This window comes from Sminthopsis crassicaudata, chromosome 1 (assembly GCF_048593235.1).
Source record: "Sminthopsis crassicaudata isolate SCR6 chromosome 1, ASM4859323v1, whole genome shotgun sequence".
Classification (NCBI taxonomy): Eukaryota; Metazoa; Chordata; class Mammalia; order Dasyuromorphia; family Dasyuridae; genus Sminthopsis; species Sminthopsis crassicaudata.
In genome coordinates, this window is record NC_133617.1 from 92,748,227 (window position 1) to 92,765,108 (window position 16,882).

At 35.6% G+C, this 16,882-nt stretch overlaps 1 long non-coding RNA gene and 1 pseudogene across 1 annotated transcript in view; both read right to left on the reverse strand.

Annotated features, from left to right (window-relative positions):
• The window catches only part of LOC141540947 (uncharacterized), a 53,221-nt gene that overhangs the window by 14,200 nt on the left and 22,139 nt on the right, over positions 1-16,882 (reverse strand). The window lies entirely within an intron of this gene.
• On the reverse strand, positions 11,378-12,089 carry LOC141552187 (small ribosomal subunit protein eS4-like; annotated as a pseudogene).

The window sequence follows — 16,882 nt, forward strand, 5'->3', positions numbered from 1 at the left end:
TTCCAGACAAGTATCTTGAGGTGTCTCAAAAGAATTTGGAGGCTCAGACCTATCTCCAACTCAAGGGCAAAGTTTATTATAATTGTAACACCAATCAAAGTGTGCTAAATTCCCAAAAATTAGCAAAGAGACAGAAATAAACAGGTAAATTTATAGAGAAAAGTAAGAGAAGGCAGGTGATTCAAGTCCCTGACATGCTAATTTTATGGCTTAGAGGTGGAGCTGAGAAATGGCCTAGTTCTGACTTTGTGTACAGGTGCAGTACCCATAGTTCCCTAGACAGAGCTCACAGGAACCTTTCAGAGCTCTGGTTTTAGGCCTGAAATGTCACTAGGTCAACTCAATTTTGTTCTGCGCCTGTGTTAACTTCAGGCAACTCATTATGGTTGCTCGTTAGTTTTAGAAACCCCATTTTCACTGGCCATCAGGCTGGACAGCCAGCAAACTATTGGACTCAGCATCCAGCCTGTATAAAGTAAATTAAGACAAGATAGCCGAAGGGAAGAAATACATGGTTCTAACCCCATCCTTCCCAAGGTCAGGTGGCCTTGGGGTTATTTCTAGGGTTGCACTACATGGTCCTGCCCCTTCCGCTATATACTCATAATCACTATAGCTGCTCCTGGGGAGAGTGAGAGGAAGGACATCGCCTTCTCCTGGTTGGAAGGCAAGGAGGGAGATCCAAAGACCCAATCCACCTGTTTGGATGGGAGGCAGAGAGAGAGATGAAGACTTTAGTGTGGTTCTTTGTGGTGCATTTGCTTTTCCTACAGCTTACCCACTAACCCCCAATCAGGGATGCACAAGGACCACCAGCCAGGACTCTCTGTTCATGGATGCCCTTTAGTAGGGGGCCACAGCACATGTTTAGTCCCATGCAGACTCTGCTACATACCAAACAACATATAGATGCCGCTTTTATTTTATGTTTACAGATTTACAACTGCAAATATGGTCATATTTGAGGAGATAATATTTGTTTGGCTTTTAAAAGATGGAAAGGGATTTGACAAGCATAGGAAAGGTTCTGATTATAGATTAGCAACAAGAGTGGATAGAGAGCTATGTCTTCCTGAGTTCAAATCGGACTTCAGACACTAGCTGTGTGATGCTGGACGAGTCATTTAACCCTATTTGCCTCAGTTCCCCAACTGTAATAGGAGCTGGGAAATGACAGACCACTCTAGTATCTTTGCCAAGAAAACCCCATTAGACATGAACAATAATGTGAAGAATGGAAGCAAAAGAAACTGAAAATAGGGAGACCAGTTTCTGCCTTAAGTTTATCTCCTCTTCAGTTAGTCCTTTACAAAGTTGTTGTTAGACACTAGTGTGATTGCTTTACTTTACTAAACACTTTGCTTTACTAACAAAAAAAAAAAAAAAAAAAAAAAAAAAAAAAAAAAAAAAAAGGAAAGGGAAGGGAAGAAAAGGAAAAAACCAGTGAACTTCAGTGGTTTCCCATTGTCTATTAAATAAATTAACAAAACTGATAAAAACTTCATGGTGTTATTAAAATTCTCTACAATCTGACTCCAATCTACTTGCCTTATCACATATTCTCCGTTCTCCCTCCTTTGCCCTCATGCCCCCAAACTGATCATTTCCTTATTTATCCTGTATTTTTCTTCTAAATGCATAAGTGAAAATCTTTTCTTCAAGACTCGTCCCATGGTCAGCTGCGAATGACCATGTTATTCTCAACAATACAAAGATCTAAGACTTATGATGAAAAATACTATCCATACCCAGAAAAAGAACTGATTATGTCTAATTACAGATTGAAGCATACTTAAAAAAAAAAAGACTTTATTTTTCTTAAGGTTTGTTTGTTTGAGGGAAACATAAAGATCTATATTTTCTTTTACAGCATGACTTTTATGGAAATGTTTGGCATACTTTACCATGTGCCTTCTCAATGGAATGGGGAATAAGGAGGTTGGAAGCAAGAAAATCTGAAACTCAAAGGTTTGAAATCAAATGTAAAAAAAAACAACAAAAAAACCCTACGCATAACTGGAAAGATAAATTTTATTTAAAAAAAAATATTCATCCCAGATGTCACACTCTTTTATGAACTCCCTCTAATTTACACTGTTCCCAATCTAAAATATACTATACAAAAATGAAGAAACTGATAATTCCAGAATCAGGACACCTAGAACCAAATCATGCTCCTGACACTTGCTACCTGGTGAACTTTCCTGAGTTACTCTTTTTCAACTCTAGATGCTGATTCCAGTGAGAGCAATATTGTCCCTCCTAAATTTTCTCACTATACTTTCTTTTCACATCTCTGGGATTTTTGTTTAGTTTTGTTTCGTTTTGGTTTTTTTGCTAGACTCATTATTGTAGGATCATAGAATTAGAGCTAGAAAGAACCACAGAGATCATCTATTCTATCTCCTCAATTTTACAGATCGGGAAACTGAGGCACAATAAAGTTAGTTGACTTTCCCAGGATCAGAGACACAGGATTCAAAGTCAAATCTTCCAAAATTTTTGCTGCTGCACCAATTAGCTTTCTTGTTTTCCTTTTTCCATGTGGTTGTCTGTATCTGGGTATTTCTCCCCATTAGATTAGGATCCCCTCCAGGGAAGGGAGGCTAATTTTCCATTTGTGTATCTCTCTCCTACATTGAGCACTGAGCCTTGCTTATATCAGTCCTTTAACCAATATCTGTTGAATTATTGAATGCTCTCTTGTATTCCAGACAAGGCTTGAAAACCCTAAATGCTAATCCTCTGAACTGTATAATCTCCTCCAAGCATATGGAAGATTTAATAGACTGAGAGGAAAGAATCCATGTGATCTTTTGAGAGCTCCTGCGGGGGACTCTATTTCCTCAGATAAGCATTCTGTTCATTTATACAAGTTGCCTGTTGTTGGTTTTGGTTGCTTTTTTATTTTATTTTTTTTTAATTGCCTGGAATCCATCAAATTATCTAGCTTTTTCCCATTCATGGCTGATCCCATTGATTGATTAGTTTGTTTACAAAGATTGTAACTCCATTGCTTTAAAGTGAAATTAAAAACAGAGGGGGGAAAATGATGTACAGAAACCCTGCAGTATACGGGGAAGTTAAGAGCTGGTTCCAAAGCTGCTGAAAGGTTGGAATTCTATACCCCAGCCCCAAAAGAAGTCAAGCTAAAAGTGGAGGGGGGGGGAAGAGTTTGCTGAATTTTTCTTGGAGGGTTCCACCGGCCCTCAGGAAATTACTCCCAAAGGCTGGCAGGAAAACGAAAGGAACATGTGTGGTGTCTGCCTTAAACACTCACAGCACCTCTCAGCTTGACACTGATAGTAGCATCTGTCCATTGCAGACGCTCCCAGGAAACAAGGCCCTTTGGAAACCATTCCGATAAACGATCCTTTCCCTTCAACAAGGGTCATCCAGGCAGGCAATGTCACCTCTGAGTGCCTCTGAATTGCCTGGCACAATTAAGTCGTCAATTGAGCTTCAACCATGTTTTGTCTGAGTCTCAAAGAGGAGGCACTTAGAGCTTGTCTTGCCAGACAGAGGATGAAAACAGGATTCTTCTTTCTCTCTTTAAATGCTTTTCTTTTCCTTCTCCCTGTTGTCACTCCCTCCTCAGGTGCTCTACATCTAAATGGATTGAGAGGGAAGGGAATTAAAACAGTCTTCCCTTGTACTCCGCTTGAAAAAAAAAACACAAAAAAAAATGAGAGCAACTCTCTCTTTGCCTCAGTTTTTTCACCATTAAAATTGAGGAGATAGAAGAGCTAATCTGTGAAGTCTCTTCTAGTTAATTCTATAAACCTATGATGATGAGTTAAACATAAATATGGAGATGCAATTAAAATGTAATGAGAAACTTGAGAAGGGTAAAATAAAAGTAAAACAAATCACTATAAATGGACAAGTAAAATGAATAGTAAAAGTTAAAAGGAGTTCAAATTTGACTTGAGACATTTACCAGCTATGTGACCTTGGCAATTCACTTAATTTCTTTCTTTCTTTTGCTGCATTTTCCTCAGTTGTAAAATGGGCATAATAACAGGCCTTACCTAGAAAGGTTATTGAAAGGATCAATGGAGATAATAATTGTGAATTGTTTAGTGCAGGGCCTAGAACTTAGTAGGTACTTAATAAATATTTGGGTATAATAGGTACTATATAAACAATTATTTTGTCTTCCTTCTAAAACAACAATATCTAAGGAGCAGCTAGGTGGTGCAGTGGACAATGTCAGGAGGATTGAGTTCAAATCTAGACACAGACACTTAATATCTTTGTAATCCTGGCCCAGTTACTTAACACTGATTCCCTTCCAAACATAACAAAAACAGTACCTGAGAAGCATGACAGAGAGTACTAATTCCTGGGGGTGGGTATCAATTAGAAGGTCTAAATTCTAGTCTCAGCTGTGCTATAGACCTGCTATGGGAACTTACCTAAATGATTTCACCTCTCTGGATCTCAACTTCTCTAACTATCATATAGGAGGACTAGATTGAATGATTTCAATGAAACCCTTAAAGTCTAATTATATATTATATGTAGCATGTAGATAAGTACCAAAATGGGTCTTGCATTTAGTCTAAAAAGAAATCCTAAGAAAATAAGAAAATTTGATGACAATGAAACTTTACTTGACCAACATTGCTATGTAATTTGTTTCCCCTGGCTCTAATTTTCCTTATGTAGCATGATCAAGCCAGGACTAGATGAATTCTAAGGTCCCTTCCAATTCTCAATACCATGATACTTGACCTGGAAATTCATTGGTAGAGGGAGCTTTCTCTCCCTAGGCAGGTCTGTACCTTCTCTGAAATCTACAATCTTTAAAATTTGCTTAGTCCATAGTCACATACTCTGCATGCATTAGGAATGGATTTTAAATCCATCCTTCTTGGTTGTTGAGTCTTGATTTCTATATATTACCATGAGCTTTTAATGACATTGGACTTAAGAGGAAACCTCCACAAGATCTTCTCCTGTAAAACTGATATAGGGATAGTAGGCAAGATGCCATAGCAGTCCCATTGAACTAAGTCAATCCAAGCAGGAACTTTCAGAAATGTACTTAAGGAAAACATTGAACTGCCCTAGCTATTGAAAAGGACAGAGATGGGCCCAGTATCTACAGAATTTGGGAAGGGATTGGACTGTGCCTCAGTAAGCATCTTGTCTTGTTTCTCTTAGTAATTGAACAAGTATTATCCCAATGCTGGGAATCAATTCAATGAGAGTCCAGATGATCTCTATGGCACTGTTCTTTGTTATGGTCTAATATTCGCTTATTTAAAAAAAAAAAAAAAAAAAAACTTACAGAATCTGAGATTCAGAAAGGTCCTCAGTTACCATCCAAATGGTATTTGATTCAGAATTTCCTCTACATTTTTAACAAAGAATTATAATGAGGGATTTATTTGAAAATATGCAGTCATGGAAAACTCCCTACAAACTCAAGCTGCCTATTTTACTTCTGGTAAACTTCAATTGTTATGGATTTTTTTCTCCTATAAAGTAGAAAACTCTCTCTGCAACTTTGCTCTTTGATTAACATCCCCTATATCTCCTCAGTTTAGCTAGGTGATACAGTGGCTAGAACACTGAACTTAATCAGGAAGACTCATCTTCATAAGTACAAATCCAGCCATAGACATTTTGCTGTGTGAACTTGGACAAGTATTAATGTTTTGTTTTGGCTCCTCACCTGTAAGCTGGAGAAAGAAATGGTAACCATTCAAGTAATCTTTGCCAAAAAAAAAAAAAAAAAGAAACAACTTCCAAATGGGGTCACAAAGAGTCAGACATTATTGAAATAACTGGACAAAAAAAAAATCTTCATCCAAATTATTGAACATTTTTAACAAAAAATGGAACAGATTGTTGGAGCACCCCATTAAAGACTTCCTGCCAACTGTCACCTGCCTATTTACCACCCAACTTTGGGCATGGGTTATTCAGTAAATTTTGAATCTATCTAATTGCACTATCATCTTTTTCATATCTTTTCACTTTGTCTAAAAGAACATCAGAAAAGCCTTTACAAAATGCCTTGGTTAAATTCAATATGATGTGATATAAAATATAGAATTGATGTTAAAGAACATGATGTTACAAGGATAAATGTTGAAAACTATCTTTGCATGTATTTTGAAAATTAAAAAGCTATTATTATGATGAATAAAAATAAAAGCACCAAGAAAAAGATGTTAAATATCAACCCTACTAGTTTCTCCCTATGGAGATTGTATATAAGTTGTTTTCTCAACTTCAATTTTAATTGTTTGTATAATGGAGTGGGGTGGAATGTGAAAAATTAGATGACTAAATAGTTGGTGAAGCTAACTGGTACAGTGGATAGACTACTGAGAATCTCAGTTCAAATCTGAACTCAGGCACTTACTAGCTGCATGACTCTGGGCAAGTCACTTAACCCTGTTTTCCTCAGTTTCACAATACATAAAATAAACTGGAGAAGGAAATTCCAAGCCATTCTAGTATCTTTGCAAAAAAAAAAAAAAAAAAAAATCCCAAATGGAATCACAAAGAGTCAGCCATGGATGAAAAAAGAATGAATATTCCAAAATTTGGACAACAATCAAAATTCAAACCTACTAATCTATATTTAGAAATGTTTATCGGGGGAAAAAACTATCTCCAGTCCTTCAGTATCTCTTCCATTTTCAATAGTTTTTAAAGAGATTAAAATGAGTATGAATTAGGAAAATGGGAAATCTAACATTATATGTCCTGATATTCTATTTTCAGTATTCTAAATGGGGTAGAGTGATAGAACTTCCTGATCATTCAGCTGAGCATAAAGATAGCAAGTCTGTCTTTGATTATATCTCAGCAGTTGAGGATTAATTGATCATGGCAGGAGACATGATCCTACAAAAAGGAGAGGAAAGGATAAATTGCAGAAGTATCTTTTTTGGTCTTTCCCACTCACAGCCTTTTCTAGAGACATCCTAAAAGCTCCTCAAAGGACCAAAATTGGGACTAGTGGAACCTACAACAATGTTGCTAAAGATTGTTTTGGGGCAGAAGCACATGGGTATGGTATGGGCACTCCCATAACATACGGGGAAAACACCTGGACTCCATGCCCCTAGCCTGAGCTTGGGAGAGAGCAGTGAGATAATCTCTCAACCAAGGTATGGCAGCCATAGAAAAGAAACAAAATATTCTGAATGGTCTTACCAAGGCTGCCTCTCTAAAAAGCTAAATTTTGAGAATCCTAGGACCTAATCTTCAAGAGAATTAGTCTTTATAAAGCACCAAGTTTCTGGGATAATACAGGATTACAATAGCTGGAGAAAATACAATAATACAACTAGACTTTGACCTCAGCTGTTAGAATTCTTAAAACTGGACTGGTTTTATAGAGATGTACAAATCCCTGGTATAAATAAGGAACTTCCCCTTCTCTCTCTAGAAGGGTGGATTTTAGGAAAGGTTTTTTTTTTTTTTTTTAAATAACTATTCCAAATTCCTTCAACCTAAGTGACTGGTATTGGGGAACTCATCACATTTTTCTGGAAAGTTATGAAGAAAGAACCCAATTTATAATCAGGGTACTTTGATTCAAGTCATAGCAGTGACATTTACAACATGTATGACCTTGGGAAAATAACAACCTCTTTAGGGTTCTATTTGATGAATGACAAATTAGGGGTTCATCCTAGACATCCTATAAGATCCTGTCAACCTATGCTTCCATCATTCTGACATTCAAATGAGTTAGTCTTCCAAATAACATGTGAAATTGACTATTGATGTGATCAATGAATACTACAGATAGATATAGTAGTGTTACTATGAGTGACATAGACACATAGACTTCGCCTCATTTCACCACTTTCTGCTATCAAAGAGCATGACAGGATATATGATTAATCAATAAATTAACAAAGTGAAGCTCTCTTGTATATTTTTTAGTCTTCAGAGGACACTCTATCTATGAGTAGCTTCCTCCCACTTCCTGACCAATTAATCTCTCTCCAAATCTGTATGTGAATGACCTGATCCTAGAGTTTATTAAAGGTGACCCAGGTATACCACTGTTAAATACTCTAAAAGTGTCAAATAAAGATGAAAAAGTCTTATATGTATGAAAATATTTACAGCACTTCTTTTTGTAGTGGCAAAGAATTGTCAACTGAAGGAATGGCTGTCAGTTGGAGAAGACCTGAATAAGGTGTGGTGTATGAATGTGATGGACTACTTTTGTGCTATAAGAAATGAGGAAACAGGTGATTTTTGGAAAGAAATAGAAATTTTTTATAGAAAATGATGCAGACTGAAGATCAATTTATACAATATCAATGTTTTTAAAATGAATGTTTTCAAGTTTTTGGAAACTAATAAGGAAAGAAATTAGCAGAAACCAAAAGGACATTTTGTACAATAAAAGATATGCTATTAAAACTAAACATTTAAAACAATTAAGCAATTGAAAGGTATAAAGATTGTAATTAAGACAATGGTCCATTGTCCTGATGTTAAAACATTATGTATGTGTGTATTATATATGTATGTGTGTATATATGTGTGTACATATATGTGCATATGTATATACATGTATACATATGTGTATATATATGCATCTATTGAGTGAAAGACTAACTCATTGAAATGTCAGAAAGTTCTCCAGTTAGCCCTCAAAGTTTAATTTTCATGGTTTAAATCCTTACAGATGTACCATAAAGCTGAATGCTTGTATGCATCTCTATGATGAAATTATCTCTGCAGGGATCACTTGTATATCTCACTTTTAAAAGAATTTGAGCCAAGAGAATAAAAGTATGAATACCTATATATGACTATGGAATGAAAATGGTACTCACAAGAATGTTGATTATTTCCAAAGGAAAGGAAAAATTCACCAGAGGTGAAGGAGAATTAGATCTTCTATATGTAATCTACATTTAAGAACTTTTATTGTGTTTTGTTTTTATTTTTGTTTTGGGAGGTTTGGGGATTTTATTTTTATTTTTTCATTTTTAAGGTGAAGTAAAGGCTGTGTTACAGTTAAAATGCAGTATTACCCTCAATATTTTAAAGGATGTGAATGAAGAACTTTTACCTGTGCGAAACAAACATAAGCCAGCAATATTCAAAAGGATTTTTACAAATAAGTCTGGATAGGTACAGCAAAAGCTAAAGAAATAATAATTGGGGATAGTCACCTTCGAGTTTGAACATAGTTCTTGTAAGTCAAAGCTTGAATGGTCATGCATGACGGAGGTAATGCCTTCTGTCTTTTTTTATCTCTCTTTGTTGCTAACAGTCTGTCTTTAAGTCTGTCTGTCTGTCTGCTTTCTCTAACTCTCTCCCTGTTTCTCTGTCTCTTTGTGTGTTTCTCTCTTTTTGCCTCTTTCTTTCTCTGGTGCTTTCCAGATCTAATCTTTTAAAGTCAATGATAAAGTCTATGATTTGAAGTCTACTACAGATCTAATATTTTATATTCTATAATCATAGCCTAATACTTTTTCTCTCATTCATTGCCCACTTATTTATCAAAGTCTTCAAATCACCACATTCTCAAAAAATCAATTAGAAATTAAGATCTACTATACTATATATTGGATGTGGACCATTAAGATACAGACAGTATATAGATATGTAACTTTCGGGTTTTTAATATAACTACAACATTCAACCTCAAAACAACTTCATCTCAAGGCCTAAAACTAACTTTATACCATCACCCTGCAACCCTCCAAGGACAGCCAACTCTATCTCTCACCCGTTTAGGAAATCAAAAACCTTCCTATGCCTCAGAGGTACATGAAGACTAATCTCTTTTCACACTTCTGATAATCCAAACTTCCTGTTTTCTTTTCCTTGAATATCACTTTGGCAATCTTACTAAATTGAGAAACTGTTTAACTCTTATAGTTCCTTCTCTTAACAATTCCAAATTCTTCCTGTATCCTATTCATTTCATTCATCTGCTTTCTGTGCTATTCTTAGGTATATTTTCTCATTCACAATTATTCCTATGTTCCCCATCTTAGGATAGCTTCATGCGTCTGTAATGCTCTATTTTCTTTTTGGACATCACTAAGTGATAATAATTTACATTTACAATGCAACTGTGTATTCATTGAATAGCTATTGCCCATTATAAAGAAAAAAGGAGAGGAAAACAACTTTAAAAAGAAGGGAAGAGGGGTTAGATATCACATTCTTGTTTCTTGCTCACTTTCCTCTAATTTTTTCCTCCTTTCTTTTGGGTCCCTCCCTAACCTTCATACATTTTTCCTTTTTTTCTTTCTTTCTTTCTTTTCTTTTCTTTTCTTTTCTTTTCTTTTCTTTTCTTTTTTCTTTTTTTCTTTTCTTTTTTTTTTTTTTGAAGCTTATTGATATCTTTAGTTTTTATATCAACCATTTTGGGATAAATCCTCTTCCAATCCTCCAACTAGAGTAGATCTTCTCAGGCTACAAAGAAAAGCAATCAAATAATACTAACCAATATATCTAAATCTTCTATCAATTTATGCAACATTCATATCCAGAAGGCTCTAATCCAAGAAAAGAAGAAAAGGACATCTAAAGCTTGTTTGAGTTCTCTTTATGAGACTGAGTTAAGCTATTTCTTGTTTCATTTATAAAATAATGCTAGAGAAACTGAGGCAAGATAGAAAGAGAATAAAAAGTTTTTAATATTTTATTTGAGAGGGAGAGATTGTGCTGTGGACATGCTGCCCCCAGGCTGATGTCTCAAAGCATCCAACAGTGAATGTAAGTTTCAATGACATATATATGGCTCTAAATTCTGGTAGACAAAGTGGGGGGTGGGGTGAGTCCAAACTCTGGTGAGCAGGAATCTCTAGGCAGGGACCATCAATCCAGTTCTGACAAGTTGGGGAAAGATCATAAATTCTTACAAATGGGAGGACATAGGAGGTATCCAACTAGAGCCAGGAAGTCTGAAACTTAAAGATACCAATTAGGTATGTGAGATAGGACATCTAGAGTTTTATCTTTTGGAATATCAGATCTCCACAGCCCTAATTATCTCAGTTCTAATGAGCAGAAAAGGGGGGTTGCAACTGGGGGATTGAGGCAGAACAATTCAAAGAAACTGAGGCAGAAAATGGGGAAACTGAGGCAGGACAGTCTAGGAAAACTAAGGCAGGACAATTCAGAGAAACTGAGCAGAACAATTTAGGGAAACTGAGATAAGACATTTTAGGAAAACTGAGGCAGGACAATTAGGAAAACTGAGGCAGGATAATTTAGGGAAACTGAGGTAGGACCACAAAAAGGAACTGTGACACAACAATTTTTGTATTTTATACTTTTGCAGGGCAATCTTTTTTTAATTGCATTGTAATAACTCATCTTCTTTACAAATCATTTAGCCAGTGATGTTGAGCTTTCAAGCTCTTGTCTATTTAGCGATTATAAGGTGGATACCCTTTCCTAAGGGAAAAGAGATCCAAATCTTATTATTACCTTTGCCAGTAACAAACATTTGAGATCCAAATGGCAAAACTATTATTTTTGAAATCTTTTACATGGACAATATACAAATAGCCAGAATGTTTATGATTATATCAATTCAATCCAAGTTAGCCACTGGTCACCATACACAGATTAATAGTATTGAACTTGATATCAGTGATTCTCCCACTTTCTAAACCAATTTGAATGGTGTCACTTACTTTGATGAGAGGCCCTGGCTAATGGATAGTGAGAACATCAAGTGTCACAAGATGGAGAAAGCCATTTTTACCCATATTTTTCTTACTTTGCCCAATGTATAATTAGCTGTGATGCTATGAACAGCAAAGTGTCCCTTTGTGTCATAAACCAGACAGAAATGTTCACCTGTCTTCTCATAGCCAATGACATTCATAAAGCCAGCAGCGGATGTGATATCAGTGTAGACTTTGCCATTAATCTTGAGTTGCTGCTTGCAGTTTCCTTAGTTTCTCTCTAATCAGAACACAATTGAATTTTTCCTCAGGAAGATAACGAGTGGGAAGCTCTAAGCTTTTGGATACCTGTGGATGACCTTGGACAAAAACTTCGGTTAATTTATCCAGCACTCGATGCTTTGGAGCTGTTACATGCTTCAGATGCTTCTTGGGAAGAACCATGGCTATACTGTATTGAAAGTGGGAAATCTGTGGGAAATCCATCTACAACATAACAGGAGATCATGTGCCCCCAGAAACTCAGATCTCCCAGGAATTTTATTTATCCTTCCTTTCTCTTAGCACCTATGTTAGGATTCTTGCAGTAGAATGTTAAGTGAAGTACTTCCAGATTATGTGACTTGTAGTATAAAGGATTAGAAATTTTTCTCTGGATCTCCCAAATTCTCAAAATTATTCCTATTAAGAATTATGAACAAGAGATAGGGCAATTGTCTCTGCAGACCAAGATACCAAGAAACATAATAAGATAACCACATCATGAACAAAAGAAATCCTTCATGCTTACTGTGTGTCACATAGCACTCTCTTTCCCACCACCCTCAATCTCTAGAAAATCAGCAGTATACTAAAGAAGATAAAAGCTTTAGCAAAGTTTCAGGATACAAAATGCACCTAAAAGTCAATAACATTTCCATGTAATAATAACAAAAATAAGTTACAATGATAGAGAAGGAAATCCCAATGCAAGAAACTGCATACTGCATGCAATATTTAAAGACCAACCCACCAAAGCACAAAATATTTATATGGATTTAATGATAAAATATTTCTAAAAGAAATAAAAAATAAATGATAGACCATGTCAATATAATAATTATGACAGTACTATCAAAGTAAATTCACAATTTTAATTCTTTCTCAATCACACTATCTTTTCAGGAATGATTTTCCTCAGAGAGCTTTAGTATCTTCTTTCCCATTTGGCAAATTTTGTTTTTTAAGGTTTTCTTCTCAGTAGATTTTTGTATTTTCATTTCTTTTCCCAATTTTTCCTCTCCTACTTAATATTAAAAATCTCTTTTGAGCTCTTCAATGGTTTAAGATCAATTCTTATTTTTCTTTGAGGTTTGGGATGCAAAACTTTTGACTTTGTTATATTCTGAGTGTGTCCTTTGATCTTCCTTGTCACCATAGTAACTTTCTATGTCACTCTTTTTTCTGTTGCTTGCTCATTTTCTTAGCCTATTACTTGACTTTTAACTCTTTGTTAAAGTAGGATTCTGTTGCCAGGGTAGAAAGTGTAAAGTCCCTAGCTTCAGAGGTTTTCTGCCACTGTTTTCAGAGATCCTTCTAGGGAGCTCTACTGTGAGACAGGATTATAACCCAGATCTGAAGATGGTTAAAGCAATAGAATCCTGTCACAGTGCCAGTAAACAGGTGCCTGTAATCTCCCTTTGACCAGCTTTTCCAGTGCTCCTGGGCTGAGATCTCAGGAAGGAGATCTTTCTGCTGCTAGCACTATTGATTCAATGGTTCTCAAAATCTGATCCTGGTTTGCTGGGACTCCCCTCAACTCTCTACTGTATCAGAGTATACCTGCTGAGCTGTCCTTGGTGTCTTGCAGACTATGAGATCTGGAGATCACAGCCACTGTTTCTAATTCAGAGGCTCCATCTTGGGCTCCTGGTTTTCTGCACCCAAGGCTGTGCTGGAACTGATTGCAAAGGCTGAGATCCAGACCCACCCTAATGCCACAGACTCCTCCAAGCATCCTATGGCTGGAAATTGTTCTGCTTTGTCTTTTTGTGGGTTCTGATTCTCTAGAACTTGTTTAGAGTCAATACAAAGCTATTTGGAAGGGTTTGGAGGAAAGCTCAAGGAAGTTCCTGCCTTCACATCAACACCTTGGTTCCACCTCTCCCAATTACACTATCAAAAGGAATCTTTACAAATCTCACTAAAAATAACAAAATTCATTTGAAAAAACAAAAGATCTAGACAGGGGTTCTCAAACTACAGCCCGCGGGCCAGATGCTGCCCACTGAGGACATTTATGTGGCCCACCGGGTTATAGCAAATGGGCTGAGAGGTGGAGACAGGGTGTGAGCTTTTGTTTTTACTATAGTACGGCCCTCCAACAGTCTGAGGGACAGTGAACTGGCCCCCTATTTAAAAAGTTTGAGGACCACTGAATAATGAAAAAGAGAGGGCAGTGAGATAATTCTTCCAGTTTTCAAATTATATTATAAAGCAAAAGCAAAGTGATATGATATTGGTTTAAAAACAAAGAGGAAATTAGCCAACAGCCAAACTTAATAACTCTGTATTTGATAAATATGAAACACAAATTACCCAGGAAAGAACTCCTTAATTGATTAAAAAAAACTGGGGGGGGATTTGAAAGAAGACCTGTAGAAAATAAATTTAGATCAATATCTTATACTACATATATATATATATAAAACAATTCAAAATAGATACATGATATTAATATTTTAAAATCATACTATTTAAATTAAAAGAGAAGCAGATTATAAATTTGCCATGCATATGATAGGTAGAAGATGGATTCTTAAGAAAACAAAAGAAAAATAATTTTCATTCCATGAAACTAAAAACACTTCTAAGTTACAGAGTCAATGCACCTAGGATTTAAAAAATGGTAGCTGTTGAAGAGGAAATAATATTTGGGTCAAATTTCTCAGAGAAGAACAAGGTGTACATGGTTGAAAAGAGATCAAAGGATATGAATGAACAGTTCTCAAAAGAAGAATTGCAAATTAACAATATTATGAAAGGAAGTTTCAAATTACTGATAATGAGATTAGAAATCAAAACAACCCTGACATTCCACTTCACAGCCAGCAAACTGGATAGATTGAAAAAAATCATCTTTGACTTTTAAGTTTTTATAAGATTTAAGTGGATACAAAATATTTTGTTTCATTATGGATGACTTATGGAAAGGGATTGAGTGGGAAAGGTATTTTGCAGTTATCAGTGTTCAAATAATAAAAAGAAATATATACTAATTTTTTTGATATTGTGCAAATAAAGTAACTAAAAATGTCTATTTCTTTTGGTCCAGATATTCCACAACTAGGAATATATTCTCCCAAAAGTCACTGATATATACATATAAAAGATCTGGAAATAAAGTAGGTGACTATTGATTAGAAACTATATAAATAAATTCTGGTACATCAATTTGATGAAATATTATTGGACTATGTTGAATACAGAGAACCATGTAGAGACATACATGATCTGGTACAGAGTCAAAAATATAACATACACATTGACTACAACAATGTAAATAAGAAAATAAGTGAACACCCAAAAAGAATCAGTAGTGAATGTCGCAAAATTATAAAGAACAAAAGGATATATAAGAGTACATATGTTCCCATACCTTCTGAAGAGATGCAGGGTCTAGGATAAGAAATTTACATGGAATATAGAACATAGCACATTTTTTTCACATTTTTTTCTATGTATTAATTGGTTTTGTTGATTTATTTTCTCTTCTTTTTTTTTTTTCCTTTAAAAATGTTATATGAGATGGTTCTGTGGCAGAATGTAAGGAAAAGGACAATGGGGAAAATTCCAGTTATATAAAAACAAAAGATATAAAGCTTATTTTAAGATAAAAATTCATGTGATATGAAGGGCATTGTGATGATACCCTATTGTTACGGTATTAGTAATTGATACTTATAGAACACTTGGAAATTTTCAAAGCACCTCATAGAGATGATCATATTTAGCCTCACAACTTTGAGGTAGATACCACAGAATATACTATTATCCTCGTTTAGCAGACAGGAAAAAGGAGGAACAGAGAACTCAAATGACTTTCTAGTAAATGCCAAAGGTGATATTTAATTTAAATCAACAAGTCCCAAATATGAGCCAGGGGCTTTGCTAATCACTGCAGATACAAAGATAGGGGGAAGAATAGACCAATCTGCCCTGTGGGACCGCACATCCCAATAGAGAAATGGCATGCAGAGACAATTTATAAAATATATAAAGAGCACATTGATAGCACCCTGAGAAGGAAAAGCATAAGCTGAAGGGACTCAGAAAGGCCTCCAGGTCTTCCTGATTATAAGTCCAGCATCTATCTAGGATATTTTTAGACATTTTTATTTTTTAGGAAATGTATTCCTAATAAAAACTTATTGAATGAATGATGCCCCTGCTCTTTGTCAGGTCTGCTAACATGTCATACAATTCTGTCAGTCTATTACCCCAAGATAGGAATCGGAGTGGGGGAAGTGGTGAGAAGAAGCATTAAATGAATTAAGCTTTAAATCCTTCACTTGCTGTTGGTATGGAAATGATGCAGGTCCATGGCATCTCACTGAAATCCACTGACCAGAGATTTCTTATATTTCAAGTTTTGCTTCAGCTTCAATCTTGATTCAAGAAGTTAAATAGGAATGAACAAAAAAAAAAAAAAAAAAAAAAAAACAACTCCTGCCTAAAGGTAGATTTGAATGAAATAAAGTGCCTCATAAATAGAATGATATTTTCTCTTTTGTTCATCAAGAGGACACAGACCCTGGAGGGAGGAAAGGTAGAGGGGATGACCTTTTAGACACTTCCTACTTTTCTTTTTCTCTTTAAATATATGCCACCTGCCAGACATATGACTCCTCTGAATGGGACTCATTACTCCCCTCCTGAGCATTTATATTTGAATGCATTACCCATGGTGCATTTGAGGTGTGGCCTAGAGCCAGAGCACAATGGAATAAAGGCCACGGGGCAGAGGTGAAGGAAAGGGTAAAGCTGAAGTAGGAGATGGATTTACTCTTGGTACTCTTTAAGAATGAAAAGGTTATAGTCAGTCAGAAGGAGGAGGCAGGGAAGTGAAGAAGTCATACCATTCACTCTGAAAGTTTTCTTTTATTTCCCTTTTTCTTTTTAAAGGAAGACAAAAACCTGTTTTGCCAGTAGAAGAATGAATTCATATAACCCATAGTCAGTCCTAGTCAGAAGACTCT